Here is a 15,020-nt window from a genome sequence, read left to right on the forward strand (position 1 = left end):
ACTCCAGTTGGTTTGTGAACAGAAGAGTGAATAACAATGGGGTCATTGTTTGCCCTTGGGAATCCTTTGATCCTGTGGCGACTATGATGAAGTGATGGGTGCTGAGCCCAGGACTAGTTCTCTGCCCCTCTGTGTGCTTGGCAGGGAGTGGTACATGCAGGAGAAGCCACGGTCCCAGTTCTTTGTAAACGGTCATAAAAAGACTAGAGGATGTGTCCTAACAGCGGTCCATGTTTTCTTCCCTTAAAAGCTAATAAGAATGTTTTTATCATAGACTAGAATATCTGGTGCATCATGGCTATGACTTTTGAGGACAAAGCAAGCATTGTTTTCAATTTCAGATTTTTGCATGTCCAAGAATTTGAACCCATAAAAAATTGCTTTTAAAGCATTGTATCTTCTCCATTCATATTAGGCATTCTCGCTGGAAGTATGGAGTACATGTCTTTGATCTGTTGAGAAGGTTCTGTTCTACTTCTAGGCTCCTGATAGCTTTTACCATGAACAGCTGTAGAATTTAGTCCAATACTTTTTCTCCGACTAGTGACAGGATCATATGGCTTTTTCCTTTCCTCTGTTAAAATGATGACTTCTGGGGGTGGATCTTCCAATGCTGAACCAAAACTGCCATCCCTATAAAAAAAACTACTTTCTACATCCTGCCATATGTGACTTCTAAGAGTTTGTTTTGTTAAACAAATTTCTATCTATGTTCATACTTTTTTCTTCTATTATCTTTATCCAGTTTTAGGATTAGCACAATGTTGATTTCCTAAAATGAGGGGAGAAGTGTTCCTTCTTTTTTCTGCTTTAATTGTTTGATATAATTTATCAGTTAAAATGTTCATGAGCCTGCTGTTGTCATATAGGTAGGTTTTCAAGCTAGGAATATACTTTCTTTAATAGGTGCTATTCAAATTTTATATTTCCTCCAGAGTTAGTTTCATTAATTTGTCTTCCAAGGCACTTCTTAGAAGTTGTCAAATTTATTTCAAAAAAGATTTTTGTAATATGCTTTCTATATCCTTTTAAATTCTGTAAAATCTGTGGTAATGTCTCCTAGATCTTGATATTGTAATTTAAAAAATGTATAATTGATATTGTGTAATAGGAAGAAAAGGTCTAAAGGAGCAGGGGAAGTGGGTGGAATAGAGGAAAAGAAAGAAGGGGAAAAATATGAGAAAAGGAAAAAAATGGAAACAAAGTGTTTGCAAATAGGGTGAAGGGAGGGCAGGGGTAGGGGAAAAAAACAAGAACCAAGATACTCATGTAATGGTACAAGATCCCAATGATGAATGTAACTGTATTTTATACCTAAAATGGACCAATAAACTTAATGGGAAAATAAATTGCTTTTAAGACAGGGATGAGACAAAAATGACTTCTAGTATCAAATCCAAATAGTTACCATTTCTAAACTGAGCAAGAGCATAATAGTTGCATAGAACTATGCATAAGGAAGAAATATACATAAATATAAATACATAAATAAGAAATATTATGGTCATTAAATATTAATAATGCTTTCACCAACAATAATGACTGATATGGTGGAAATGGTAAACTTCAGTTCTTCGTACTGTGGAGTGGGTGTGAGCAATACAAGCCAGTAGACTTGAGTTCTAATCTACCTCCAACTCATATTATAACTGGATGAATATCAGAAAATTATCTTCACCAGCTTTAATCTCCCCATGTGTGAAAATGGAGACAAGGAGACCTCCATGCCAAGATTCTTTTCCTGCCAACATGGTGTGAGGTTTAAATAAAAATAATGAATGTCAAAGTGGCAGACACAGCCAGTATTTAGCTCTATATGTTTTTGTTTCTTCTCCTTTTTAGGCTGGGATAAAAATTAACATGTGTTTGTTTGGAAAGTCACCCATCACTCCTTCTTCCCAGGCAGTACTGAAAAGCGGTTTATTAATTAGTTAGTGTCTGTGCTGAATGTGGAACAGCACCATTTACATCGCAATTCACGAGCTGGCTGCTCCTTCAAGTGGATCCACTTGCAAGGTAAGGCTGTCCTAATAGATGCGTTCCTGTCATCTGCAGATCAGTGTGGAAGTCTCCCGTAATAGGTAAGCATTTCTACCATCCATGGCAATGAGAAAACAATGAAAGGAGGCTCGATGATGTTTATCTAACTGAAATCTGCAAATCACTTTAAATTCCCTTTAGCAACCGCTTTTAACCAACAAGAAGGGTATCTGATTCAGTTTGGCTTCACACTGTCTCCTCGCCCTGCTAAATCTTGGGATACAGAAATATAAGGAGGAAATCAAATGCATATGGATAAAAGCAGAGTTCCTCAAGATTTGTAAGGGGTTTGTAAGTCCCTGGGCCAGGAATATGCTGTACTACAGAGGAGCGGGAGACATGGCTCTATACCCCTGAGCTGCAATACTGGGGTCCCCTCTTCTTTTGATCACCCTGGGAAGCTGCACGTTCCCACATTGTTTGAGCAAGCCAACACGAAGCGCTGCTATAATTAACGTTGTTAATGTTGAATATATTGATTTTGTGGTGTTACTTTTACTTGGCAAATTACTTTCATCAAAAGAAGTATATAGGGGCTGGGGATTTAGCTCAGTGGTTTCGCAGCCTGCTGCGCAAGCGCAAGGACCTGAGTTCAATCCCCGGTACCAAAAAAAAAAAAAAAGTATATATGAAAATTTAATCTTAAATTTTAGTTTTGTGCAGTCTTTTATACAGCTTTAATAAACATTTTAAGAACATTGAGGCCTTTTAAGGATTTTTTTCTGTTTTTATTAATTTTACTGGTGCATTTTAGATATACAATATAATGACATTCATCATTGGAAATTTGCCCCTTTACATAATCTCGCTTGGTAAGGATTTTTTCTTCTCATTAAATTAATTCTAAATTCTCAATTTCCAAATATATTTTTCAAATTTGAGAAGCACTGGAATGTGGGAATGAGGAAAGGGAGGGAAAGACTTGGCGATCTACAGTTTGGGTCATCATTCCTTGAATAATGAACACTTGGCTGAATATTAATTTCTGTATTCTGTAATTCTGCTTCAATAAAAGAAATCTCCATGTATTATTCTGGTATTTCATTTTTGCCTCTGAATTATGTTCATATCCACAAATCCCAGCCAAAGGCCTTTGAATAATTGTCCCCACATGTAACATTTTCCTGGTGATGTTTTCCTTTCCTTGGTCTTATGAAATATAGAAATGTGTTTCTAATTATCAGCAGAACCACCTGGTAACTGCACTGTCTCAGTAATGTGACTCACGTGGTGTACTGTTTGGCACAACTCAGTCACGTTCAACACCATCCAAGAAAAATTAGTTACTACAATAACCTCACATAGTTCGGGCTCACCTGTAACCAAAGTGACCATATATTGGAAGCCAACAATCAGAATTCGTGACTTTACAAATATAAGTATGTCTGAAATTGGAGCTGTCCTGAAAAATTCAAGGCATTTAAATTTCTATGGCATAAGCCACAAAAGTCACCTTCTAAGAAATACTCTGGACCCTTCACTTCAGTATCTTTGAGAACTTAAAGCAACCAATTCTTATCTCCACTGTCCTTATATCTGTACTTGGGGGTAAAGGATTGGAACCCATCTCTTCTGTGAATGCACTGAATGTGCAAGAGATGAGCCTATACAGAAGTCCACTGGCTCTTCTGGGAAACTTTTCAGGAACCCCCCTCCCAAAATCTCCGTGTGTACCATAAGTATCTTAAAAAATTGGCCCTTTCTTCAGGCATAGCAAGGTTGGCATAGTGATAGTGGATGTGATTATCCAAATCCCACCAGGCTAACTTTCTCTTCTATGTTCTATTTTACTGGTCCCTATTTTGTAAGCTTGTGAGAATTTCCATGGATCATTCGCATACCATTTGGTACTTTCTTTCCTTCTTATTTGACTATTTTTGCTATTTTTTAAAAAGTAGAAATATATTTTCCTTTCCCTTCTTTCCTTTCTCCTATCCCTCTCACTTCCCCTGCCCCTTTAGACCTTTTCTTTCTATTTCACATTATCAATTAAACATTTTGCAAGTTCCCAATGATGAATATAACTGTATTGTATACCTAGAATGTACCAATAAACTTACTGAAAAAAAGTTTTAAAAAAGTAGAAATATCAGGAAATGGAAAAAGGTAAAATGAAGAGAGAACACAGGATATATATGGTCTTCAAACAAAGAACAGAGGGTTTCCTAGCAGGGCCATCCATGCTGGCATGGAACCTGGCACTGTGCTGAAGAAAAGTTCTGCTCAGGAAATTCTCAGAGGACAGAGGCACAGGAAGGAGAAATCAAAGAGAAAGAGGAAGCAGCACCAGGATTCCATCCTGTAGGACATTTTTAACGTGAGGAGTAAAGAGGGGGCTGTTCCTTTGTGGGAACTCAGGAGACATGATTGATGGCACCCACACCCAGGAAATGACAGCAGAACATGGCGCCTCACCTTGACATTCATCAGCGTGGCAGAGGGAGCAGCTGGAGGAGGCGTGGAAGGAGCAAAGGCGACGTGGAGCCTTAGGCAAAACGCTCCAGGTCCCTCCTCAAAGCACGGGGCTGCATTCTGCTGATTGGAAGGCTGTGTTGGCAAGAGAAAGACGAGAGGGAATAAGACTGGGAAGGAGGCTTTCCTTAACATGCTCTAACCGATTTTTCTAACCAAGGATTCCAACAATGGTAACAAAGAAAACCACACAAATCCTCATGCCTTTTTGTGCTGTGCTGCCTCGAGCACAGGTACAAATGCCAGGTGAACTTGCCTCTGATTCTCACACCCAGCCGAGCTCCCTGCACTCAGCCAAGCTAGCTTCACTGCAGCAAGGCTCCTTCATGTACATATGATCCTGTATCAAGCTCTTGAAAGGACAAAGTGATGTCTCAAGCAGGGGGCTGGGCAATGGAAAAACTTAGAACATGGATTAATCCGTTTTCTGTCGCTATCACCCAGTATCTGAGGCTGGGAACTTTATAGAGAAAAGAGGTTTATTTGGCTCATGGTTTTAGAGGCTAAAATTGCAAGATCAGGCAGTCCTACCTTGGCATGGCACTGCAATGGTGGGAGATGACATGGTGGGACAGGGAGCCAGAGATTCAGGAACCAGGCTTGCTCTTTTGCTCTTTTTACAACAACTAATTCTTGTGGAAACTAACCAGGGTCTTGCAAAAACTACATTAACTGCTTTCGGAGGTGACACTACCAATGCCTTAATTCCCTCACCCTAGACCCCACCTCTTAAGGTTTGATCTCCTCCTAACACTGCCACACTGGGAAACAAGCTTCCAGCACATCTGGGGGACATCCTCAAGCCACATCCAAACCGTAATAAATCATGTCTGCTTGCAAATCTTAGCTTGGCTGGCTGTGTCAACTCCTGGCCTCTGTGAGAGTGGGCCAATACCTCCTTATCCTGTAGGATTGGGGTAGAAATGAGACAAGATGACACCCATAAATGCAGCTTAACACACAGCAGGGCTCAACGTTTATCAGTGGAGCTCAGGTGTCCTCAAATGTGAACCAAGGAATTCGACCTTGGTAGAGAGTATTTGTTTTTCTATTCTAATAAATTGATAGGTAACAGATAATCACTGAATGACTCAGGAAAAGCTTTGCTAAAATCTGTTAAGGTTGGAAGAGCTGAAGAATTAGATTACAGTCAGCCTTGATGACTGCAGTGGCAGAAACGAGACTTAGAAAGATAAATCCTAGGGAGAAAGTGTTGAATGCCTTGGGGCAATGGGACTCTTCCGAAACGTGAGGGTGATGACAGCGGCACAGATTTAGTAAACAGACTAATGCTAGTGAGATGTGCATTGTGGTGGTTTTGTGTGCCAGCTTGGCCAGGCCATGCTGCAGTAACTTAGTCCAACACCAATCTGGGTGTTGCTCTGGAAGTATTTGTTAGACGTGCTGAATGTCACGATCAGGTGGCTTTGAGTGAGGGGACTGCACTCAGTGATGTGAGTGAACCTCATCCAATCAGTAGAAGGTTGTAAGAGCGCAAACTGAGGTTCCAGGAAAGAAGAAATTCTGTCTCATAACTGTTATCAACTCCTGTGTGAGTGTCCAGCCTGCCAGACCTCCTACATATTTCAGCCTTACCAGTCCTACAATTGTGTGAGCCAGTTCCTTAAACCAGTTTCTCTCTCTCTTTCTCTCTTCACACACACACACACACACACACACACACACACACACTGGTTCTCTCTCTCTCTGGAGAACCCTGATGACTACATATACTTAAAACAAGTGAATTTCATTGTACATAAATTATATCTGAATACATTAAAAAAATGAAACTATAGGCTGCATAATTCCATGTCTACAAAATTCCAGAAACTGCAAAGTAATCTGTGGTGACAGAAAGCAGGCCAGTATTGCCAGGGTTAGGGGTGGATTATAAATGGGTTTGGGGGGCTCTCCAGGGTGGACTCTGCTCAGTCTCTTGGATATTGCCTGGTTTCATGGATGTTTGCATTTGTCAAAATTCATCAAGCGTATGCTTTACACAAGTGCACTTTATTGTATGTCAATTATACCATAATAAAGTGATTTTAAATAAATAAAAAGAGACAAAAAGAGATACAGAAGGATAAATCCAAGAGGAAAATATCTGAGGCTCAAAGCAGCCAGGCCCTATGTGGCCCATTTGGTTCCTTTCATCATGCCCACACCCTGGTGTCCTGAGGCTTCCCAAAGAACAGGCGGGAAGGGGCCAGCCTGGAGGACCCTGGACATCCCATCTGTGGTGGCTGAGCTTAATCGTCAACTTGACTGAATGAAGAGAGTCTTGCAGAGGTGATTAGATGATGGGGCCCTACAGTCATCAGTAGAGCAACCTGCTGGTGTTCAGAGCTGAACATGCTGCTTGGAGGCAGAGCCCATTGGAGCAGGGGGCCACTGCAGGCCTTTGGAGAGGATAACTCCCCCTGGCGGCTTCCCCTGCACTCTGCTTCCCAGGTGCCATGAAGTGAGTAGCTCTGCTCCAACACACCATTCCACCATGATATTCCTTTCTTGGAGCTAGTCAACCATGGACTGAAACCTCTGAAATCATGAGCCAAAATAAAGCTCTCCTCCTATATGTTATGGGGGTTGGGTATTCTGTACCAGACAAGGGAAAGCTGAGCAATATACCAGTCCTCTTCTAGGTCAGGTGCAAGTGCCCTCAAGGACCTGCCCCTGGACACCAGTGAGCATGTTCATGGTTGGAGAGAAAGTAAGAAGAGACCAGAAGGCCAGTCTGCTGTGATCACAAAGCATGTTGACAGAGACCTTGCTTGTGTGAATCACAGAATAATTTTTATCTTGGAATTTAAAGAATGGAATACAAATCATTTCTCCTCTTGCTATAGCGCCAGTGTGGCTGGGTAGAGAACACAAGCTTCCAGAGTCAACCAAGAGGTAAAATTGTAGGATCAAGGAAACAGAATGTTTCCCTCTTACCAGGATAAGTAAGAGCTGTTTTACAACATATGGCTTCCACAACATTTTTCTGCCTGGGCCCCAGAGCTTTTGCTCAGAGAGAATCTTGAGCAAGAAAGAAGGTTAGCAGAAGGCCTGGGGATTTAGCTCAGTGGTTCTAGCACCTGCCTCACAAGCACAAGGTCCCGAGTTCGATCCCCAGTACCAAAAAAAAAAAAAAAGAAGAAGAAGAAGCTTGGGGAAAGCACCAGGTACATCCAAGAGAGATAAGGAGGATATCCCCAACACATGGGGAGGAACAGCAGGATCAAACTCAGGAAAAGAGCTCTGGGCAGGGTGAGATCAGTACAAAGAGCTCTCCACACGAGTCTCCAAAACACCTCCCAAGCCCATGATGGGCTGTCTCAGTCCTATGCTTTACAAGTGACTTAACTGAGGCTCAGACAACTTGGGGACATCGCCAAAGCCTAACAGCCAGGCTGTGACAGAGCCAGAGCCTAACCCTGCCTCTAATTCCCCTGATTTCCCACTTGCATTTTAAAATAATATAAGCAAGATGTTACATTTTTAATGTAAAAAATGTTTTAAAATAAGATTATTATTTTTCCTGTACTAGATTCAAGCTGGGCCTTGGAAGTGAAGAAAGAATTGAGAGAACTTGGAAATATCCGGGAGGGACACAGCCAAAATGAACAACTTGGGGCAGAAACAAGAAAAGCTCTCCTGACCAGGGGGAAGAAATGGAAGAACTTTTTTGCTAGGTGGTAACCTCCACAGAGGCTGAGAACTGCATCTTGTAACTTCGCTCAGTGGGCTCCTCTTCTCCCCTTTGCCTTCCCAGAGGAACACATTCTGCATTCTGGTGCCTCCGTGGTCATTTTAGTCTGAAAAAGAAAAGGCCAAGGGGGAAGAAATGAATCGCAGCTTCCAAGAATTTTGTGCGAAGGACCCAGAAGGGAGTAGTGATGAAAATAAAGTCATGTTGCATGATATTGGAACAAGAAGGGAACTTCTAGAATGCACTGGAAATATAAATTTGTCAGTGCACATGCATGTGTGTGTGAAATGGGTGTGAGACACTTGAACACACCACCAAGGATGCAAAGCCTTTCCTCAGAGAAACAAAAAAGAATGCACAGGTGCCAGGGTTTTCAGCGGGTAGTTCACCCTCCTACGATCTCGTGGACAGGGACTCTGGGTGACTCTCAGTCTGCAAAGCTAAGGATGCCCATGCCTTTGCCAGTCTCAGAAGGCCCGTTCCGACCCAACTTCACAGGTTAAAATGACTTTCCCACCATGGCACCCAGAGGATTCCAGTGACACAGCTAAGCCTCCCGGAAGATCAGGAAGAGCTTTTCCAATATCTTTCGAGGCTTTGTGGGAGTGTGACTGTAGAGCCCGTAATAGATGGTTTCTGATCCTCCTCACACTGCCTCTGGCTCTCCGAAGTATTGGTCCTATTACATTTTTAAAAATAGCTCTGAAGTAATTTGTGTGCTGAACTGGCTACAGGGTAAAAAAACCCACCTGAATACATTCTACTCCTTCCTATCAGCCAGAGACCAAGAACTGCGGCAGTGGTTTCCTCGGAGCTAATTTTCAGCATTAGGGTTTATCAGAACCTAAATTCCATCCTAATAAATGATGAAACAGCAGCCACTCTTTCAGCCACTTATTTGGGCAACCAGGGAATTGGCAGACGAGTTAAAAATTTTCATTGGTGACAACACACAGCTGTTGAGGTGCAAAGATCCAAGCCTCTAATCAGACCAGGTTATCTAAGTAGCACTGTCTCATTATCTCTGCTTGGGGGACAGGCTCACCGGGCAGCTGGGGCTATGCAGGGTGGCAACAGAATAGCTGATGGCAAGTTGACACCTGAAGATGTCAACTTGGAAGGGAGGAAGTGGGTAACCCCACGCCCCCTCCCAGCCCTGAAGAATAGAGAGGAGGGAGCAGCCCTTTGCCCACGGCTCCTCTTGCCCAAGGCAATAGCAATAACAAATGTTACCATTTTTCTGGATTTATAAAAAAAAATGGTTGGGTAATACTGACACCCAGGGACTCCTATCAGCATATACCATACTGTTCTCCCATGGGCTTCATGTTCTTCGCAACATTTGGAGACAAGCAGTGAGGGCCATAAAGCCACAAATGCTCAGAATAAGACATTTTCCTGCATGCCCAGCACAGCAGTAACTAAATGGTAGCCATCCCATGATCAGGCCACTTCAGTGGACCTCGGTCTTTGAAAAGGACCAGTAGGTGGTGATCATCCTAGCATGCTAATAAAAGTGACACTGGCGATAATGCCAGCACTCTGGATGCTGAGGCAGAATTAGGGGTTCAAGCCCTGCCCGGGCAACTTCATAGATTAGAGAGAACCTGTTTCAAAAAATGGGGACAAAGGGCTTGAGATATAGCTCAGTACAAAGGCCCTGGGTTCAGTCTTCACAACAATCAATCAATTAATCAATGTCATAATGGTAAGTGACCAAATTCTGGAATGACTGGCAATTTATAAAATATTTTCACACCCATTATACACTGGATTTCACCTTTACATGTAACACTGAATGGACAAGGACTGATTATTCCACCTTTAAAGATGAGGCTTATTGAGGCCTCTGAAAGCAAATGATGCCCCCTGTTCTTGCCCATGAGCAGGGCTTAGGGGAGAAGAGAACAAGAGCCAGGCAACTGAAGTGGTCAGTGCCAGCTTTGTCATGGGTTGGGTTCTTAGGCAGGTGACTGAGGGGGACAACCAGGCTGTTAATCCCCACCCCTAGCTCAGTCTCCATGCGCACATATAGGAAGGCTTCTATAGGCCCTGGGGAGCCCCCAAATACAAGTTTGGGACCATGCCTGAAGCACTGACAGAATCCAGGGCCAGAGGGAAGACAGGAAACCCTCAGGCTCACAGGCTTTTGATAAATGGGCTCTACCAGGCAGAGAAGCATCTACCAAAGGCCCTAAGTCCCTGTTTCTGATGGGGACAAATGGGTTACAGCCAGGAGAGCATTGCTCATGGAGACATGTGGAGAGGAGAGGTGATTTCTCCTAAAGCATCCCAGTTCTTCGTTCTCCTCAGCCACTGGGTTTCACCATCCAGAATGTGGTCATCCAAAGTCATGGCTTTTTTCCTGGAGAGAACTTTCTCTCATAACACTTCCACTCCCACCTTTATGAGTCCAGCCCCACAATAATAGCCATAGTTCCCTTGGAGAATCCTTCTGGGCTCAAAAGTGAACAGTTTAGAATTTATCTTCAGAAGAATGAATGGATCCAAAGTGGATATTAATTTAAGTCAGTGATATACAAATTCATATCCTATTCTATTTTTCCCTCACAAAATGTCAGGCCACGTTGCCTAATGTCCCTCAGAGTTTCTACAATGTAGTTAGATAACAATATTAACTCTCAATAACATAATTCCGGCAATGTCAAAGGGACCAAATTTGAATATAAACTCCCTCCTCTTTGGAAATTCCAGAGATACTGAAGTCCAAATGTAAATCCTTTTCTTAGGAAAATTCAAGGAAGTGTAAGTCCAAAAGAATTAAAGTCCAAAGTTAAATTTCCTTAACATGTAAAGTAAAAATCCAAAGAAATTAAAGTTCATTTCAAGTTCTTGTTTTTCCTGTGACTTTATATGCAAAGAAATTAGTGTCCAAAAAATTTCATTTTCCAATTTCCAGTTCTGCTCAATTTCAAGCAGAGGCTCCTGGTGTGGTGACTTCCCCAGCTGCAGCCTGGGCTGTCATCCATGGGATGGGTGTGGCCCTTTCACGGCCTCTGAGAAACCTTGTTTTTTAAAAAGAGTTCAAAGAGTTAATAGAACACATAAGATTATTATGGTATTAGCCTTGTATTCCACAAAATTTAGAACCACAAGAAATCCCCAGCCACCAGTGCAGTCATCCGAGCAAAATTGCTTTTTCAGCGTCCAGTATTTAGTGTAGCCAGAGGCCCAGGAATGTTTGGAGAAGGAGAAATATCTGTGGGCTGAGCCACAATTTGGATTCCAAAATCTAAAATCTTAGGGCTTATGTATTTAACAAATTTAGAGCCAAATTAGGGTGAACTCTTGGCTAACAAGCTGTGTGAATTCAACCACATTATTTTTCTTTTGCAATATTGGGCATTGAACTCAGAACCTTCACACTGAGCTATATCCTCAGCCTTTTCTTCATTGTTTAATTTTAAGACAGGGTCATGCTAAGTTGCTAAATTGCCCAGGCTGGGCTCAAACTTTCAATCCTCCTGCCTCAGACTCCCAGAGAGCTGGGATTATAAGCCTGTGCCACCAGCCCTGCCCAACCACATTTTTAATTTCTCCATGGTCCACTCTGCCCACCAGTGCCTAAGAAGTAGCCATACCACATTGAGCCCGGGCAGTTCCGGTGAAACACAGCAGCCACCATGAAAATGGACTTCCCTTGTACCCTAGCAGCCTGCTTGCTCAAGTCTAGCACCCAAAGATTGCTCAAGTCTACATTTTAAAAAATTGTATGAAAACAGTCATTTTCCCACTCAGAAAGCTTCCATGATTAGAGTGACCATGTTGACTGATTGTTTAAAGTAGGAAGCTTTCAAGCGTGAAAGGGGGAAAGATGAAAGAAAATTATGTAACAAGGAGCAGTTAACTGTCCCGGGCAAACTGTGGTTGAACCATCAGTTACTGTGTCCCACGAGGAAAGAAAGAGCCCAGTTTCCCCAGGGAAGCCCTTCCACATGGGAACATGAGGAATGGGGAACCCAAAGGAAACTGAAGATCAGAAAATCAAGTGCTCAGGCTGGAGTCAGCCAGTGACACGCGACACAACTAGAGATGGAATTCAGATCTTCTGGTTCCAAAGCCTTGGTTCTGTCAGTACACCCAGTGACCCATTCCTTCGGATTCTCTCCCCATCCCCTCACCAGCCCTCTTTGGTGTAATCTGGACACCTTTTCTTGCCTTATCTGTCTCTAACTTTTGAAAAACCATGTGTATTTTTCTACTACACAAGTGATAAATATTCAGTGTACCAACTTTAGAAATTATAGAGAAGCACAAAGAAATGAAATCAATTGTGATTTTGCCATTGAGAAATAAGCTCTGTTAATATTTTAATATATACAGATTTTTTTCTGTATATGTGAATAAAGAGTCCATCAAAAATGTATAGACACTTCAGGAAAAGAAAAATAGTATGATGTTTTTTCAATAGATGGTGTTACCCTCCTCTTATGGGGGACCCTAGGGGACGTCGTATATCACAGAAAACCCACTCCACTGCCAGCCCTTAGAGAAGAAATTAAAAATGCATGTGCAGCAATCTCAGTGACCAAGGTTACCCAAGCAGCAGCTCGTTGTACTAATAAATATCTGGACGCTAATGGCCACCACTTCGAGTATCTCTTGTAATTGTAGAGGCCAAAGGTAACTTGTATTAATCTTATGATGTTTCAATAAATTTAATATTAAAATATTTGTACAAGTTTTTCTTTTCTTGAAGTATGTACACATTTTTTGGCAGACTGTATATGTATGTGTGTATGTATTACTTACAAATAAATGATATTTTTGAGCTCTTTCCAGTTTTTCTTTTCCTTCTTCCCAATTTTCTTTCCTTTTTCTCCTCTCCTTCCCTCAAGCAACTACAAGGCAATGTGTTTATTACCTCAGGGAGCAAAGAAACAGAGCAAAAAACAAAATAAGAAGAGTTTGGTTTCCAAAATTCAAGCCTATTAAGGATATTATCCTCATCACTTCTGAGGCAAACAATGTTTCTCTGCTTTCCAATATTTGTACCTCATATTTCTTTTTGTTGATGGACTGTTGACTCAGCGTGCCAGGAAAATATTAAAACATTGAGATGATGGCAAGATCTCATGGCTAGATTTGACTTTAATATCTACGTTTCCCCATAAAATGCACCAGTGGCCAATTTGACATAATATCCTTTATCTGGTTAAGGAAGTCTTTTAGGCTTTGTTACTAAGAAGACTGTGTCTAAAGTTTTTATGAAAAATTAGAAATGATATTGAAAAGCATCAAATCTATTTTGGCATCTTGTATGATAATCATGTGACTCATTCTCTTTTGATTTGAACAGATGATGAATTATATCAATAGATTTTCTGTCATCAGGAAACCATTTTTACTTTCCTGATTTTGCTATATTCTGTGATTCAGTAAGCTGCTGGACTTGATTTGGTGGTCAGGCCAAAAGTAAGATTGATCTCTATTTTTTACTTTTTAGTAGTACTAAGCTTTTGTTCTTAACAGACATGAAATATTGTAAGATAAATTGGAATAATTTTATTAGTTTCTAGATTATGGAACAGGACAGAATTTTTTTAAATTTAAAAGTTGCTCATAAAAATTCTGGGCTTAGAGCCTTTCTGGAGATAATTTCCTGACAGCTATTTCTGTTTTGCCCATTATTATTGGTTAAGATTTTTATTTCATCTTGTGTCAACTTTATTACTTTAAACTTTTTGACACAAATGACCATTGCATTGAGAATTTCAAGATGATTAGCAAAGAATTACATACAGTTCTTGATTTTTTTCTCCTGTAATCTAATTTAACAAATCCTTTGTTGGACTTTTAGTAATTTGATACTGGGGGTGCTTTTCTTCAAAGAACCGATTCTTGGATTTCTGACTAATTTTCTTTTAATATGTCAGTGTTTGCTTTTAACATTTTTTCATACAACAGCTCTTTGGGGTGATAGTATAGTGATAATATCCTTTTGTACTTTATTTACTTTTTCTCTTATTGTAAGTGATATGAATTAATGTTAATTTCCTTCTGATTATAGATTAAACCTGAACCTATTGGCTTTAAATTGTGATTCTCTCATCTATAGAGCTGCTGCTTACCAAACTACTTCTATCCAGTTAAGCAGCATGAGTTCATGGGACACCATTAGCTTCCTCATCTAAAAGTCCTGGAATAACCCTGGCTCTGCTTTCTTGAGTTTCTTTGTTCATCTTTTCTTTCAATTCTTTGCATTACATCAGGATCCTTTCAATACATCTTTCTATTCTGTCAAATGTGTTCAGTTTTTGTGTTTAATCATGTAACTAATATAATATTCTTTATTTTGTTTTGATATTTTCTGACCGAAGTATTATTTAGTAGTGCTAATTCTAATTTCTAAGTAATGGGGATTTTTACTTTATAACATTGTCATTCATTTTCATTTTTCTTGTGTCATTGATTTATATCATTTCTGATTTAGGATGTGTCTTAGTTTGTTCCAGCTGCCAGAAAAAGTTACCAAAGACTTGGGAGATACCAAAGACTTGGGAGATAACAAAGATCGGAAGTTTATTTTTCCTAGTCATGATGGCCGGGAAGGCCAAAATCTAGGCTGCTCCAGATTCATTGCCTGGTGAAGGCCTGTTCCTGGGTTATGGATGATGCCTTCCCACTGTGTTTTCACATGGTGGAAGGGGTGAGGGTCTCCCTCAGGCCTCCCATACCAGAACACTAATCTCATTACAAGGCCTCACCCTCATGACCCGATAACCTCTCAAAGGCCCTTCCTCTTGATATAGCATCACCTTGTGGGGTAGGATTTCAACATATGGATTCA

The sequence above is a fragment of the Heterocephalus glaber genome, unplaced genomic scaffold (genome assembly GCF_053883595.1).
Source record: "Heterocephalus glaber isolate CG9 unplaced genomic scaffold, H.glaber_assembly_v1.0 deba00001460, whole genome shotgun sequence".
NCBI lineage: Eukaryota > Metazoa > Chordata > Mammalia > Rodentia > Bathyergidae > Heterocephalus > Heterocephalus glaber.